Source organism: Nipponia nippon, unplaced genomic scaffold (assembly GCF_047370975.1).
Source record: "Nipponia nippon isolate SJK-2023a ecotype South Korea unplaced genomic scaffold, ASM4737097v1 scaffold_2, whole genome shotgun sequence".
Lineage (NCBI taxonomy): Eukaryota > Metazoa > Chordata > Aves > Pelecaniformes > Threskiornithidae > Nipponia > Nipponia nippon.
In genome coordinates, this window is record NW_028262336.1 from 84,730,658 (window position 1) to 84,747,734 (window position 17,077).

The window sequence follows — 17,077 nt, forward strand, 5'->3', positions numbered from 1 at the left end:
CATATTTTGTTACTCATTGCCTTGAGAGAAGAACCAGATATTCAGGAAGACACTTGATGAAGAGGTGGCATACGTCAATGCATAGGCAGGACAGATGTTGTGGTGAATGAAGTAAATGATTATATACCTTAAGATTCGTGTTATAGAGTACTAAAACAAGTAGGATGCAACAAAGTGACTGAAGCAGCTAACAGAGAAGTGGATTCTGCAAGATATTGAAGACAAGAAGAGACATTATGCAATCAATATAATAAACATGGCATTCTTCTGTTGGAGCTGAGGAAGAATTCTCAAAAAAATACTTTCTCCCATTCTATGAAAAAATAAGTAAATGTAGGCTGTATTTTACATACAACTTTATGTTTAACGATATCATTTCTTGTTCAATTGAACTATCACATTTGATTATTTTTTTAAAAAAGCAGGAATTACAAAAATTCCTGTATATTTGCATTTTTATGATTTCCACTCCTCTTCTTACATACATGGAAAAACAGCATGGCTACAGTACTGACTCCTAATCAAAGCCATTAACAGTTTTATTAGCCTGCAATACAAGCAGAAGCATTTCTTGAGAGTATGGTAGAGCAAGTAACAACCCACACATCAGTGAGAAATTGTGACAGATAACCCATTTCTGGTTTGGATGTTTATTTTCAAAATATAAAATATTAGAACATATTAATTATTTTCCTGAACATCCACAGATATGTAGGCATTATTGATCTTTAAGGCTAAATAGATTCTTCTATATTTTAAGCTTCCATCTATGCTGCATGTTCAGCCAAGGCATAATTTGGAGACGACAGTGAAGTTAACTTCATTTCCAACTGCAGCCACCTTGCTCAAGAAAACAAAAGATCAAAATTACATTGTACTAATCTTTAAATATTCAGTTACCAGTTCGATTCCATGCAGGTATTTAAGCCAGAACCTAAGTACAAAAGCTGACATTTAGATGTTAGCATTGCATTTTTCTCTCAGAAAAAAGAATCAGGGGAAGTTTTTCAAAGAACATGATGAGATCTGGAGTTATGGGATATGTGCACATGGTGGTTGACATTCCATGTTTAAATGATTGTCTAAATAACGTTAAGTCAAAATTACTGGGAGCTGATTACATAAAATAAAAATGAAGTGAAGTCTTCTGTGACAGTTTCTTTGAAAACTATTACCAGTTGGACAAACCTATCATCGGTTTACTTCAAGGATTTATTTTAAAATTCAAAAAGTTGTGTGTCAAAGTCTAGATGAGTCTTATTTAATTATCATTTCTCAGAGCTTATCACCTTTCATGAGAGATCAGATGAAGTGGATATTAATTTCTAGTTTCCTTTGGATTCTGTTTTTGACATATGTATTTGATTTGCCGATCCATTAACTAAATGTCTCTGGACTAATCTTTGCCTTATTTGGCATATTAAATGCACAGCCAAGTGTAAGATAAAATGCCTGAAGGCATTGCTGTTTGGAAAAGGAAAATAATAACGCTGCAAAAAGTAGAAAGTTGAAAAAATATGGAAACAGTTTTCTCAAAAAAATGCTAGTACATGTTCACATTTTCAGGGAAATTTCTTACGCAGGTGATCTCACCTTAAGGGCAATTTGGGTAGTCAGATGAACTTCCTTATATGCATTTGTATACTTTGTTATATACATACATTTGTTCAAAGTTTTGAAGTGGTGCCACTACATTTCCCCAACTTGCTCTTATACTATATGGGTGCTCTTATTTGCACACAGGATGAAGCAGAGAGCTAGCATTTTATCAGTGTGTAGTCAAACATACTTTGCTATATTTTCAAAAGAGAAAAAGGGTATAAACAACCAAGAAGAAATACACTGGCAATTATGATACTTTACTGTTTACAAAGGTTGGACCCGTTCTGTGTAGTGCAAAGGCAGGTGCCTCCATGAGCGATGCTGTGTGCACCGAGATCCTTTGTGGCACAGCACTGAATCCATCATCTGTTACACTTTGGAAAAGGGATGGGAGCCATGAAAAAGTTTGAATGCATTCTCATCCTAGAAATTGTTTGGGAAATGCATGACAGTGAAATCCAAAAGTGAAATATTTGCTATTTAGAAATAATTTAGGGACTCAGCAATAAACCACATCTGTATTTGGGATGACTTAGCAATATCTGAAGAGGTTCAAGAGATACCTTTAGAAGGAGGGAAACCGTCCCCATCCTCTGTTCAGTAAGGTGGCAGACAGCAGGAGATGCCACGAGCTCTTCAAGCGTATCAATGACATTTTCCAAAGAGAGCAAAAAATCAAAGAGAAATCAATTGGTAAGTAACTTATACCTCATTCAAATTCCATGTTATTGTATGTAACTGATTTCATGTAATATCTTAAACACCATTATGAGAACATACATTACTCTAAACAATATTTTCTTTAGATGTAAAGTTTTCAAACTGCATTCATCTGGCCTCATGTCAGGTACTTAATAGTTTGGAGTCCAGTGTATATTGGGTAACTAGCGTCCTTGCCCTTGCCTGTACAGAGAGACCAGCACTTGAAAAGGGCAATTCAGCTCACCTAAAGATTTATATCAGGCTTCTCATTTTAAGTCAGCCAGGGTGGGATTCAGTACCAGATTCAGACACCCACATTTAAATGTCTTCATCTCCTCACTAACGTATGAGTTCAGTGTCTAAGCTCCCATGACAGCCAATGGAGTGCTCTGGTGGGATGGCGATGCTTAACCATAGGCCCCTTGGGACATCTGGGATGCTCTGGGATGTCCAAGACAGCAGCATCTCTTGCTGGGATATTTTAGGCTATGTCACTGATATTAGACTCATATTTCTAAGCAACTGATCTGAACCATTAATGACGGGTCAGCTGAAACACCCTAAAGGCTTGCGTGATGGTATTGACTAGATCTCAGCTGACTATGATGGGAGCTAGGCATTTAGCTCACATGTTGGCACCTACATAAAAACATCTAAATTTGGGTGTCTGAATCAGAAGCTGAATCCTACTCTTAAATTTATAAAAGATAAACCCAGGCCTTAAAAAAACAACCTAACTTTAAATGAGTCACAATACTTCCAAAACCTTATTCCAGGTGATACTTGACTACTGGGGTAGCATTTTAGCGCCATCATTTTTGGTGCTATGGAGCATCCGCTTGGCCTCAGGCTGCTTCTGGTGCAAGCCTCCTATAATACCTGTATGATATCAGTCAACCTGTGTGGCTGTCTTGGGCACCCTATAGCATTTCAACTGGCACTAGGTGCCTACGTTTATGCATCTCAACAGTAATAGAAACTTACATGCTTAGCTCAGAGTAGATACATAGACACTGGTCTTCGACTGGAAAGGTGTCTGTCTAACACCCCATTTTATATCTGCCTATAGAAATTCTAGTAGACTCTATTCGAATCCTTCCATGTGATCTCTTATTACTAGATCCTATGCATGCCAAGTAGACAGCTAAATCTGCCACTGCTGAGTTGACTGGACCTACTAATTTTGTTAAATTTGTGCACAACATTAAATATTTTTTTTTTTTTGTACTGCTGTTCTATCAGAGCGTCATAGCTAAGAAACTACTGGGTTTAGAAGCAGAAGCCACAGATTCAGTCCAAGTAATTAATATTTCTTTCTATATCTTGTTCACTGGATTAATGTGTTCTCACCTCAATATATGGACATGGAACTGAATAAATCTTTTGCAGACATTCTATAACACTGAATGGAAATGCTCTAGAGGTCAATGAGTAAATATGAAACTAGATTAATTTGGTTTAGCAATTCTAAGGTGCATCATATTTTTCTTTGTCCTGCAAATAACACTGTTTGTGAAAAATCAGAACATTTTCTCCTTCATAAATTTAAAACATAGTCATGCTAACCAGCAGATTTAGAAGTAGATTTCTAATTGTGTAATATGGTGGCATGCTCTTATTACCTCACTGTATTATGACACCTAACTTCACCGAAGTGTATTTCAGTCCCCTCAGTGCCTTAGGGTATAGGACATATATTCTACAAAGAGGTATTTGCATGATTCTATGAGCGTGTATCAAAGTTCTGACAGTGGACTGAAAATAATTAAAATGCATTTGAAAGGTCTGGCCCTGGGCATTAGCTCCCTTTTTATAATATGCATCTTGCTGCAAAATGCAAAATCTCTGGTTTCCCAGACCACCCTATTGGAAGGATAGTGAGCAGAAGTGTTAGTCACCTCCACCAAGTAATACTCTTAACTGGATTTTTGAGGTGTAGTAACTAGATTTTTTTAATAAGCTACCATATTTTTACAAAATGAATGAGTTGTATGATAAATATTCAATCATAATCATTCCTTAATCTATGTTTGAGACAAATATTTTACCCTTCAGCTGAACTAGTATAGTCCATGAAATGTTAAAGCTTTATTTATATAGAAATATAAAATTATGCTTATATCTGATGTGGCTGGGGGGAGATTCTATGGCAATATTTTGGTCCAGTAAACATGCACAGTAAGTGGGTTTTTTTCCCCTTGCCATTTTGATTAGTAACAATCATTTTCATTTACTAAAGTATCCACTGTATTACAGTCTTTGTAATTTTCTGACTGCTCTTCTGTAAGAACAGTAGACTTTATTTTCAGCTCTAATTACCAGTACTACTCCATTCTCATTCCTTCTTGCACATCTGTCACTGAATTTATGTGCTATTGTTGTCTTTTTCCGCTCTCAGCATCCACTTTTTTGTACACCCAAAAGAAACAATTGATATTGTATTATGGTTGTTTTTCCTGGAGAGAAATGTGCCTGCAAATGAGTCTATTGACTGCTTCACTTTCAGGCAAGTTATCTTATAAAAAATTATGTGTGAGAACTGGTACATTCATTATGGCCGACCTGCTGGGATATCAGCAATGTGGTAATGCAGGTTTTTTCCTTATTTTAAGCTTTGTATAAAGCTTGTAACATATTTTGTTTATATTATTGATAATAACCAGGATTCATCTGGCATTGTTCCAAGGGAAGCACACTGACATAAGTTTATTTTATTTCTCAGAACATATGCCATGGGTTTTTTATACTCTTTCTTCAACACAATTTCAGGAGTTCATTGCATCACACATACAGAATTTGCAAGTTTGAAAAGATTATGATAAAAGAAAATTTCCAATGCCTTCTTATTCAATTACTGCTTATTGTTATTGTATTCTGTTTGTCTATGTGAAGCCTTGGTACCATAGTGAGACAGAGAAGGCCATTTTATACATGCAGCTAATTTCTGAAATGCAGAAACATTTAAAAACAAATAAGAAGAGATTTGGTACTGCGTAAGGGGGGAGCACTTTATGTGTAAGATAATTTTGTTTGGGTATTAACCAGACAAGTCCAGACCCTGTGGGTTCATGCCTTACAGAGCATATCAGTGACTGAGGCACCTGCCTCCCAGTAGCACTTATCTTGAAGGTGATGTATTCTCATCTCCCCCTTCATAGCTCTGAAAATGAACCCCTCAGTTCAATGGGATCAGATGGTAATAAATTCACATAATTATATACTTGTTAAGGAGGTTAAGGTTATTTTGTTTGGATAACGTGACTATAATTTATTTTGTCTGTAAGGTTTGAGGTTAAACAATATTAATGGTTAGTTAATGGCCTAATGAGTCAGCTACAAGTCATTTAGGCATGCAATGAACCTTTGCTTTTCAGTGACTCCTCTAATGAAAGATCTATATGAGCGCCTGTCTACTGTCACAATAGAGATAGCAGGAGAGTCACCTAATCGATTGTGATGGTAAATCAATTGATCTGTAACCCTGTTTTCATACAGTGAAAAAGATATGGAGGAAACATTTTACAGTTCCCTTATTTCCAGCTGAACATCTATAAATAAAAGAGACAGTTCCCTATTTGAAAATATTCCCTTTATTACTGTGATTCAAAAGCAGGGAGAATCTGATTGATGTGCTATTTTATAGATGTGTTGGTTACTTTTGTCATTTCCAGCAGATTTAAAGTTCTTAGAAATTAAATGTATGATGCAGAACATCAGAGAGGCTTGCTCTTCACTGTCATGTGTAAGGTTAAGGATTAAGATAAAGTTGATGTGTGCTCTAATGTTCCTACCTCTGAACAACATCCAAAAATGCAGTGGGATGATTTAGAAAGAAATTTGGAAATGCTGTTTATAAAGAAAAAGTCTTTGAAGCTTCTTTTAAATAGAAATTGTATTAAAGAATGTTTTAAGACAGCAGTCTATGATATTGATGCTGCTTTTATATCCTGATTTCTTGCTGTCCTGTGGGTTTCATTACATATTTTTCCTTTTCCGTAATGTCCTTAGAACACACAGATTTTTTTGTTGTTACTATAAGCACAAACCACCAAAAACACCAACTATCATGAAAGTCCTGTTACGCCTATGTATTGATTCTTTCTAACCACCTAATAGGATTTCATGGCTTTTTTTAAACTAACTTCTTATTTTGCTTACCTCATTCTTCTCCTAACCTGAGATACCTCAGAAAAGACCAGTTTTCAGAAATGTTGACAAATCTGCTCCTTCTCCCTTCAGAAAAATCAGAGATCTTTATTTAAGGCACCCCAAAAGGGGCACTTAAGCAATGTTTTTAAATTTGAGCCTATCATCTGCTAAACAATTCAGTTCAAGGATTTCTGATACTGTGGCTGACATGAAGTAGTGTATTTCTATTGCTGCTGCATACAACCTTGCAACATGGGAGCTGCTGCCACTCTTTTTGCTTCAGTGTCACAGTGTCTTATACATGAAAGGGTGACTATGATCCCATACTGAAAACATCCAATAAGAAGGAAACCAAATTCGGATTCTCTTTCCTAGAAGCCAGGAAACCTTGCTTTGTTAAATAGCTGACATTTGATGGGGAGCTGTTACCTGCACCATAGATGGGCAAACGATACCTGTTTGCTGAATATCCAGAACAGAGCAAAATGATGGTGTGAGTTTTTAACCCGAGGCAATGTCTGTACTACGGAAGGTGCCTGCAACTGGCCAGCTGACACGGAACTGCCTTGGTGCGTATGCATAAACCCCTTTTGCCATGCAAAACAGTGTGGTTGTGCTCAACTTGCCTGCTAGGAATGGTCCCTGATCCGCACTAACTGTCCAGGTGGGAATTATTTGGGGAAAATGCTACTTGGCCCAGGTGAAAGCTATTCTGGGACCACTCCAATGACTCAACAGTATGGATGATCAACTTCCAGGCCCAGGAGTGCTCCTTGACACTGTTTAATTTGCTGGAGGCAGGCAGAGCCTGAATACCTAAAATCAGACACCAGATGAACACGTATTTGTTTGCCCACACACCACTTTGATAAATGCATTTAATAGTCAGATTTCCAGTTTTCAAAGGATTGCACATAATCCAAAAATAATCCTCCTTCCAGGTGTCTGGGCATGCCAAACCATATTCTCCTCATCTGCAAAACAATATCCTGTCTGACCGTATGACAATTCACTGACAACCCACAGTAATAGCCTGATCCTGCAGAACACACTAAATAGCAGCAGCTTACAGATCTGATACCTCATCCAAAGGCCTGTGATGCCATTCCCCTGTCTTCTCTATTTCAAATCATGACATGCTGATATTCAGCAATTCCTCTGATAATGATAGCACTGTATCACCACTTAAATGACTAGAAGAGAGATTTAGATATCCAAAACCAAATTCAAGTTTGCAGCTATCACTGAGATGGGCCGGTATGGATTATTTTGATTATTTGTTTGCCTGCCAGTTGAACTGACTACAGCCTGGAGACAATGACAACATGAGCATCAGCTTGGTAACAGAAAGCCAAGTACTTCAACCTGCAGAACTATCACCCAAGGTTATTGCTTCAGTATTTCTGCTGATGCAGTCATTGCTATAGATCACAGAAACAGATGCATAATCCCATTTCAAATATTTGTCCCTCTATACTGTGGTGATATGGAGACTGTTAGGAAAGAATGAGCACCAAAATTTTTCTTAGATGAAAGCACTGGAAAGTAGCTTAAACTATTCCCATACCTTTTTTTTTTTTCTTTTTTTTTCCTAAAATCTCTTCTACTGTTCTGCTGAGGCTAAAAAAATTTATGTCAGACTATTTGGTGTAACATCCAGCACAGCATACCTCAAGATTTATAGTTCCCTTTCCTTGGCTTTTACAATGCGCTTTAGCTGTTTTCCATATGGTCTTATCTCCCACGTAGGATAAATTTGAATAGTATGATAAGTTATATACACTGATGTATCATGGAAAATGTTTCTTCGTGGATGAAAAGGGCACTTTTTAATTAGGGAAAACACAGACGCAAGTAATCTTTTTTCAAAGGCATCATCTTCTTCCTACTGATAATAAAGAACTTGGAGAGGACTTGTGCCTGTACTTTAGGTGCAAGTCCAGGCAGCAGGGTTACAGATTTAGTCACCATTATTAGCCTAGGTCAGGCCCTTAGGGTCAAATCTGAACTCAAGGCTCAGTTGCCTGAGCATAGACGTCCTACTGCATTTCAGGCACCCTAAGGTTTCCAAGACATAGGATATGTAGATGGACCCACTGAATAAAGCTACAGACTATAGAGATCTGGGATTTCTCCCAGTTACAGATGGTACACATCTAAAATTAGATATCTAACATATGTGTGTCCACATGTGAGCCAGCTGTTGAGGCTTCCACATAATCAATGAAGATCAGAAGTGTATGTCAGGTGCCTGACATTGCCTTTTGAGATGACCTAAATATGCAGCTCCAGAGGATATGGGTTTCCTACCATGGGTCAGGTCTTCCAGGCCCTTCTGAAACTCTTGGACTACACACGGACAACTGCATGAAGTGTAATGATGAGAACAAGCAATAGGGGCAGAATTCAGATATAACATAAACATCTAATGTCACTTTAGACACCATATGATCACAACACTTTAGACATCCTAGTTAGCATCCAGCAGCTGTTCCACAAGGACACAGGTCTCCCATGGGTCCTATGTCATATGACTAAACCCCATACATCTCCCCTAGAACATCTCAAATAGCCATAGAGGCACATGTGTAGGGGATTCAAGCCCTTACTTTCTACATATGAACTAGTCATCTAGGATTCTCTTATGGTCAAGAGAAAGATAAACACACTTGTCTGAAGGACATGGTTTTAATCTTATGGCTAAAATAAACCATTTCTAATGATCCCTAAAAGATCTACTTCTCTCCATTAATTGCAAAAGCAGTACAGGCTGGGTAGCTCAAATATAAATATCTTCAGTGTTAAATGACAGGACTCCTACCCAAAATGCTTGTGATGTTTATCTGTGCTCTGGCTCAGGTCATCTCTGTACTAAAAGGCCAATGAAGTCAAAGTTGGAGTCTTGCCAGTGAATTCATTGAAATATTACTAAGACCTTGACTTTATTAACCACTAAGACAGGAACAACCTCCTGGGGCACAGGAGCATTTAAAATACCAAAGAAAATTTTCTGTGACAAAAGCATTGCATAACTTTGCACCTGAGTTACTCCAGAGGATCTTTAACTTCTATTTGTGCCTTATTTGTTCAGATTAATACATTTACTTGAAGAATGCTCAAAACCCAGAAGCTTCATGGAGAGCAGAAGCACTTGAAAAAACAAGGGGATCATTGTGAGTCACTAGGCTCTGATCTTTTTCAAGAATCTACTCAATTCAGATAGATCTACATAGAAAGTGTCAATGCCAAAGAAGCCACATCAGTTTGGGAAGATAATAGTGGTACACCAAAATTACCTCAAATTTTGGAAAAAAATATAGTCTATGTTTTTAGTCACTCTAACTTCTATCAAATCAAAATAAAAGTAGCAGAAAAGAAAAAATCAGCATACAATACAAAATCACTGTATTATTGTTAGTTTTCATGGAAAACATGGTACAAGATCCAAGATCCCTAAAGAGATTTGGGTGTGTAAACATTATTGATTGCAGGGCATTCACCTCATCTAAGTTCCTCTATGCTTCAGTGGGAAGTTGGTGCTGAAGAACCTTCGACGGGTCTTGGTTACAGTGATAGTCTTTGTAGTAGTCCACATTTGAGCTAACACATTAAATGATGTGGGCCTCACAGTGGCCTTTATATTACATGGGAGACTGCAGCTACAGGCACAGTCCACAGAAAATGGTATGATAATATCTCCTTCCTTTTTCACAGATGTACATAATTTAGTGGACAGTGACTATTTTGATGCCTAATCCAAAAGACCATAAGCTTCCAAATATAAATCTTTCTGTCTTCTGAATGCCGTAAGTGGATATTAGAAAATCTTAAATTGATGTTTATTGCTCTTCAGACATTTCAGTTAGTTAGACCAGTGTGTGCATTAAAAAGCTGTGGACTTGGCTATCAGAAATATCTGTCAATATATTTACCTTTTCTTAAGTCATCAGGTCAAGCACCTTATGAGTATTCAGCCTACTGTCACATCAAATGTGCACTGTTTCTCCAGAAAACCCATCTTTGGAAGAGGTAGAGCAATCACCAGTGAAAAGTGAATCATCCAAACACCTGACTAGAAATTTCTTTTTCTATCCTTTCAGCTCTTACATGAATGGTAGGTACAAAAGAATGACATCGCATTTCTTGATACACTCGAAGTTCAGTTATAATCAGTTATATACAGTTATATCTGTATGAATAGAGAAAGTCTTGATTAATGGTTGGAAAAGAGAACATGATCAATTTACCCCTCAGAGGGTTACACAAAATGAACTTAACCCATAAATATTAGCAGGTTTTCCTTATATTTAATGATTCTGGGAATTAAGTCTTTTGAATTTAAAATTTTCTAGCCAACGAACTTAGCCAATGAATTTTCTAGACAATGAATTTATTCTTCTTACTCATCTTACACCAGAAAAGACTAGACTTAGCTAATTCACCAACCTCGTTTACATAAGTGTAGTTCAAAAAACTGATCCAATTATTCCCACTCATGGATCTCTCCCTCACCTTTTTCTCCTCCTAGTGCTCCACTTCATCCTTTTGTTTTTGAGGAAAGGGCAATGACATGTAAGAAGAAATAGTAGCTCATCTGTTATTGATGAAGAAGCAGTACGTAAAGATAACCTGTGATCTCCCAGAAGACCACATTGCAGTCAGATGGCACTCTCTGATTTGTATTCTCATTTTGTACTTATTCTCAAGGAGTCAGGACTTCATCTCACACAGGAAAGTTCTTCACATTTATTTAGTTTTATTCAAGTTGTTCTAGACTTTTTTTCAGAATTTCACTATCACGTACCAGCATAGACTTCCTTTTGTAGGGCAAAACTGCGTTACCTCTTTGAAAACAGATGTTAATTGGAAATATCACCAGCTAAGACATTACAGAAGCAAGAACCATCACTGCAGTCTCACTAGTTAAATCAGTGTGGCTATTGTCAGTGTGGTGAGTTGACCTTAGCTAGCCGCCAGGTGCCCACTAAGCTGCTCTATCACTCCCCCTCCTCAACAAGACAGGGGAGGGGAAAAAAAATAACAAGAAGTCTGTGGGTCGAGATAAGGACAGGGAGATCACTCAGTAATTACCATCACAGGCACAAGAGACTCAGCTTGGGGAAATTAATTTAATTTATTGCCAATCAAACAGCATAGCATAATGAGAAATAAGAACAAATCTAAAAATACCTTCTCACCACCTTCCCTTCTTCCCAGGCTAAACTTCACTCCTGACTCCTCTACCACCTCCCTCTGAGCAGCGCAGGGTGATGGGGAGTGGGGGTTGCGGTCAGTTCATTATGTGCTCTCTCTGCCGCTCCTTCCTCCTTGCACTCTTCCTCTGCTCCAGCATGGGGTCCCTCCCATGAGAGACAGTCCACCATGAACTTCTCCAACATGGGTCCTTCCCACAGGCTGCAGTTCTTCAATAGCTGCTCCAGCATGGGTCCTGTCCACGGGATGTAGTCCTTCAGGACCAGACTGCTCCAGCATGGGTCCCCCATGGGGTCATAGGTCCTACCAGAAAACCTGCTCCTGCATGGGCTCCTCTCCATGGGCTGCAGTTCCTACCAGAAGCCTGCTCTGGCGTGGGCTTCCCATGGGCTGCAGCTTCTTTCAGGTCATATCCACCTGCTTCTGTGTGAGGTCCTCCACGGGCTGCAAGGGGACAACCTGCCTCACCGTGATCTTCACCATGGGCCACAGGATAATCTCTGCTCCAGAGCCTGGAACACCTCCTCCCCCTCCTTCTTCACTGACCTTGGTGTCTGCAGAGTTCTTTCTCTCACATATTCTCATTCCTCTCTTCCGGCTGCTGTTGTGCAGCTGTTTTTCCCCTTAAATATGTCGTCACAGAGGCACTGTTATGGATTTACGCACACTGGCCACCATAACATGGTCTGACCCTAGGATCCACTGCTGATTAATGTAAAGTCTGAGTGAAGGTTTCCAATTCCTCTTTTATTAATTCACAGGTTACAGCTTGAGCTGCGTGCCTCCGCAGAGGGACCTATTCCCCAGATTGTGGTCCTCAATTATACCCGTACCACCCATCACCCAATCCCCAAGCCAAATCACTTATTTCTGGTCAGTGGTCTATTGATTTCTTATTGGTTTTCACTGTTGCTGGGCTGGCCTTCTTCTGAAGTTACCTCACTCTCTTGGAATTTTTTCGTTGGTCCTTATCTTCTTTATTCCACTCATATCTGCTGGATTCAGCTAGTTCTGTGTTAGCAGCATTAGTTTTATCAAAAAGTTCACTCTCAGTCAGCTTTTGTGGCCTAAGGCTTCAACTACTTCAGCTACTAGTGCTAAGCTACTAATGCTAAACGAGACTATTCACAGAGAAGAATACAGTTAATCAAATTTCTTCTATAACAGTCCTCCCTTTGTTGTTTTTGGGCATCCCTGCCCATCTATAGTTGGTCTTGTATGAGGACTCTTCGATACCCTTGTATAGATTTCCGAAGTCTCGCAGCTAACTCTTCTTCACTGGGTGGTTCGTGCCACCTGCATGCACTGCACCAGTGTGTGTATCTGGCCACGGCTTTTCAGGTTATATTTTCCCAGCCCCAACCTCAATGGTGGTTTTCCCAACAACCTTTATAACAGTTATTAATACACCACCCAGGATGACATGGGCCACAATTATTGCAGGATAACCAAAGCCAACTGTGCTGATGCCATCTCAAACCTTCCCCTCTTGGAACTGAGCCTGGAGGGATTGCTACTCTATAAGGATGGTGAATACATCAAATAGGACACTGTCCTTCATTTATGGTCTCTGATGATCCTCTTGGCCAAGCAGCGGGTGACTTCCTGGACCAGGTTGCTCTAGAAAGAAAACAAAACCTGCATGGTTCTGGGATTCCTTCAGCCTTGGTAAACTCAAATGGTCCCAGTTTCAGTCTCCAAATTAGGATTGACAGAGTCCTGCAGGGTTGACAGCAGTCCATCTAACTGATGTTCTTTGGGCAGTCATTTAACATGAGAGTGGTGAATCCAGTTATCCTTTTCTGCAACCTTTACAGCAAAGTAAGAAGTTAATAACAGAGGATATGGACCCTCCCATTTAGGGTCCAACTTTGTTTTGCGAGAGTGAACTTTTATCATTATTGCATCTCCAGACTGGATATCATGTACTTGCATTCCAGCTGGTACTGGTTGAAACTATCTGGCTTGTGCCCTATTTTCTTGTAGATGTTTTTGTATCCCCAATACAAATTTGGTAACTTGTTCATCTCCACCTAAGAGGCTAGTCCTAGTGGGCACAAGGTCCCAGGTATGGGTAAGTGCCTGCCAAACACGATTTCTGCTGGTGACAACCCTAGAGGTTGGCAAGGGGTATTTCTAATATCCCATAGCACTATTCCTAAAACTTCAGACCATTTCAAACCTAACTGACTACAAGTTCAAGCAATTTTATTTTTTAAGAATGCTATTCATTCTTTCCACCTGTCCTCTGGACTGCGGATGATATGGAACATGTAGCTGTCGCTGTATTCCTAAACTTCTATAGACATCATTTAGTATTCCTGCTAAAAAAATGAGAACCCCTGTGGGATTCTATGGTTTCAGGTATTCCTGGGAATGATTTCCCGTGAGAGTGCTTTGACCACTCTGGCAGTATCAGCTTTCCTGGTAGGAAAAGCTTTGACCCATCCTGAGAGTTGATCCATGATTACCAGCAGGTGCGTAACTCTGCTCATGGGAGGCATGTCAGCATAATCAATTTGCAGTCTTTGGAATGGGAAGTATGCCCCTGGTTGTCCTCCAACCTCCTATTTGGGTTTTGCATCAGAAAACTTCCAACACGTGGGACAAGACCTCACAATCCTTTTTACTGCCATATGTATTCCATGGGCTGCCCACATTTTCTCAATCTGATATTAACAACTGCTGTCATCCCTCCATGTATTTTATCATGAAACCATCTAGCCAAAGTCATTAAACATTTTCTTGGTAGAATGGGTTTTCGCCAATAGTCCAAATTCCAGTTTCATCTTTCACAGCCTCCCAACCTTCCCATCGAGTCTGTTCTTCCTGAGTAACCTCTGCATATATTTGGGCTGGATTATTGATATCTGGCCATTCATCAGCAGAGCGAGTTGTTATGGCGGTACACTAATGTATAGTTTGGCATGCAACAGCTTTAGCTGCTTTGTCTGCCAATTCATTATTTCTTTCAATTTAGCTGGATCCTTTGGTATGAGCTGGACAGTGTACTACATCAATTTCACTTGGAAGCTTAATAGCTTCCAACAGCATTTGGATTTCAGTTCCATTAGAAATATTTTTTCTCTCCAGGATAAGGAAGCCTCATTCCTTCCATATCATACCCGTTGCATGACAAAAGTATACTTAAAATCAGTATAAATAGTTATCCACTGATTACATCCCCACCAGGCTGCCCTTGCTAATGCAGTTAATTCAGCCCCTTGGGCACTCACTGAGGGTTGTAGAGGTTCTTCTAGTACCTCTGAGTTTCTCATCACTGCATAGCCTGTGTGTCATTCTTCATTCACATAGTACAAAGATCCATGGGTGAAAAGGATTAGATCCAAGTTCTCTAGAGGTTGATCCTGCAGATCTTCCCATAGGCAGCTGGAGTGAAACACTACCTTAGCATAATCATGATGCGGCTTACCGTCAGAGGGAGCAGGCAGTAAAGTTGCTGGATTCAAAACATTACATTTTTAAAATAATATTATCTGCATTTAAAATCATTAGATCATAATGATGTGTTCTTTGTGGGGACAATGCTTATGTGGCATGCTGCTTAAGAGTCAGTTCTACTTCATGTGGGATATACACGGTTGTTGGGTGACCCAGGACTAATGGTCTGCTTCTTTCTATGATAGTCGCTGTTGCTGCTATCGCCTTAACACAGGAATTATTCCCTGCCGCTACAGGATCCAGTTGAGTTGAGTACTAAGCCACAGGGCGGCGATGTGGACATAGCTTTTGAGTAAGGACTCCGCTGGCTACTCCTTTGTTCTCATGCACAAATATTTCAAAGGGCTCGGAGTAATCTGGCAATCCCAATGCTGCAGCAGAAGCTAAACTTCCTTTTACAGCTTGGAAAGCCTTTTCTTTCTCTGGACCCCAACGTACAGGTTCCACTTTCTCTGCCATGGTAGCTTCTGTCAATGGCTTACTTAACTCTTAACTCCCCTAGTCCTGGTATCCAGGGTCTGCAGTATCCTACTGCACTTAAAAATCCTTGCAATTTTTTTCTTTGTTACTGGTCAAGGTATTTCTAAAATAGCCTGGACCTGTTCTGGGTCTGCTAATCTTTGTCCTTCTTTTAATATGAATCCTAAATATTTTACTTTCTGCTGACACAGCTGAAGCTTAGAAAGAGATGCATGGTGACCTTTTCCCACTAAAGCAATACATAGACAAATAGTATCTTTCAAGCAATCTTCCTGTGTCTTACTGGCAAGTAACAAATCATCTACATATTGTACAAGTGTAGAACTTCCAGGTAATATAACATCTTTCAGATTTTCTCCTTGCCACCCCAGCGTGTGATCCTTAAAATAGTTGTGGATGTCAGAGGTGGTTTTGTCCACAAACACACTTCCTATCAATTCATTATTAAAATTCTGGAGTCATTTCCCAATACGTCAACAAAGCCTGTCGCAATCTTCCCCAGTAGTCACTGGGGTGTTCCCCTGGCCTCTGTTTACATTCCTGCACTTCAGTTCAATTTACTCTTATCTCATTTATCAGATCTCTAACACTCCCCCCCCCCCCCCCCCCCATTTGGCAATTATCTCTTATTGCTAATGAGCTCAGCCTTGGCCAGTGGCACATCCATCTTAGAGTCGGCTGGCATTGGCTCTATCAGACATGGGGGCAGCTTCTGCTGTCTTCTCACAGAGCCACCCTTGCCACCAAAACCTTGCCATGTAAATCCAATACAGTCAGATCCTAAATCATAAGTTTATTGTAATGTCTTTTTTCTGACCTAGACATAAAGTAAGTCTCTTCAGATTCTATATACAGAGAAATTTGCTTAGGCAGTTAAGACAACACCAAACAGTGCTGTATGTCAATGCCTGAAGTTAGGCATAAACATCCACATTCAAAATACCTGGCTGACTTAAAAAAATCCTGTAAGATTACAACTCAAAACAGCTTAAACAATCTGAAAATCAATCTACATTTTAGATATCTAAATATTAAAATGTGTTTGAACATATTGACATAGTAAGGATTTTAAACCAGGATATCCTGTTTTGCTAAACTGTACTTTCTTTACTTACTCAGTTGTTCAGAAATAAGCTTTCTAGCAAAAGTTCTAGATACACAGAGAGATTATAAATACAGATACCAAAACAAGGGTGCTGTCTCAGCAAACACAAACACAGTATTTAGTCACATAAAACACAACAGCAAATGAAAAAGCTTTCTGAACTGCAGTCACATGCTTTTCACCACCCTCAATGAAGTACTAATACTGAAATCTAGACAATACTGCTTATATGATGCTGAAATTGTTCTAAAGTCTTAAAAAATTAAGTTGATGTTAAAAGGGTTGACCATACAGAAAACCCTCACTGATATTGTTATTACTTTATCTGAACCAATGCTAGAATAGTAAAAACGTTTCTTCCTG

At 39.2% G+C, this 17,077-nt stretch overlaps 1 long non-coding RNA gene across 1 annotated transcript in view; it reads right to left on the minus strand.

The window, feature by feature from the left end:
• Positions 1 to 733: 733 nt before the first annotated feature.
• The window catches only part of LOC148055863 (uncharacterized), a 113,396-nt gene continuing 97,052 nt past the window's right edge, over positions 734 to 17,077 (minus strand). Inside the window, exons 2-3 of the long non-coding RNA XR_015705185.1 lie at positions 2,166 to 2,236; positions 734 to 840 (exon numbers count right to left, since the gene is read on the minus strand). This is a non-coding gene — a long non-coding RNA (uncharacterized LOC148055863). The remainder of the gene's footprint in view (positions 841 to 2,165; positions 2,237 to 17,077) is intronic.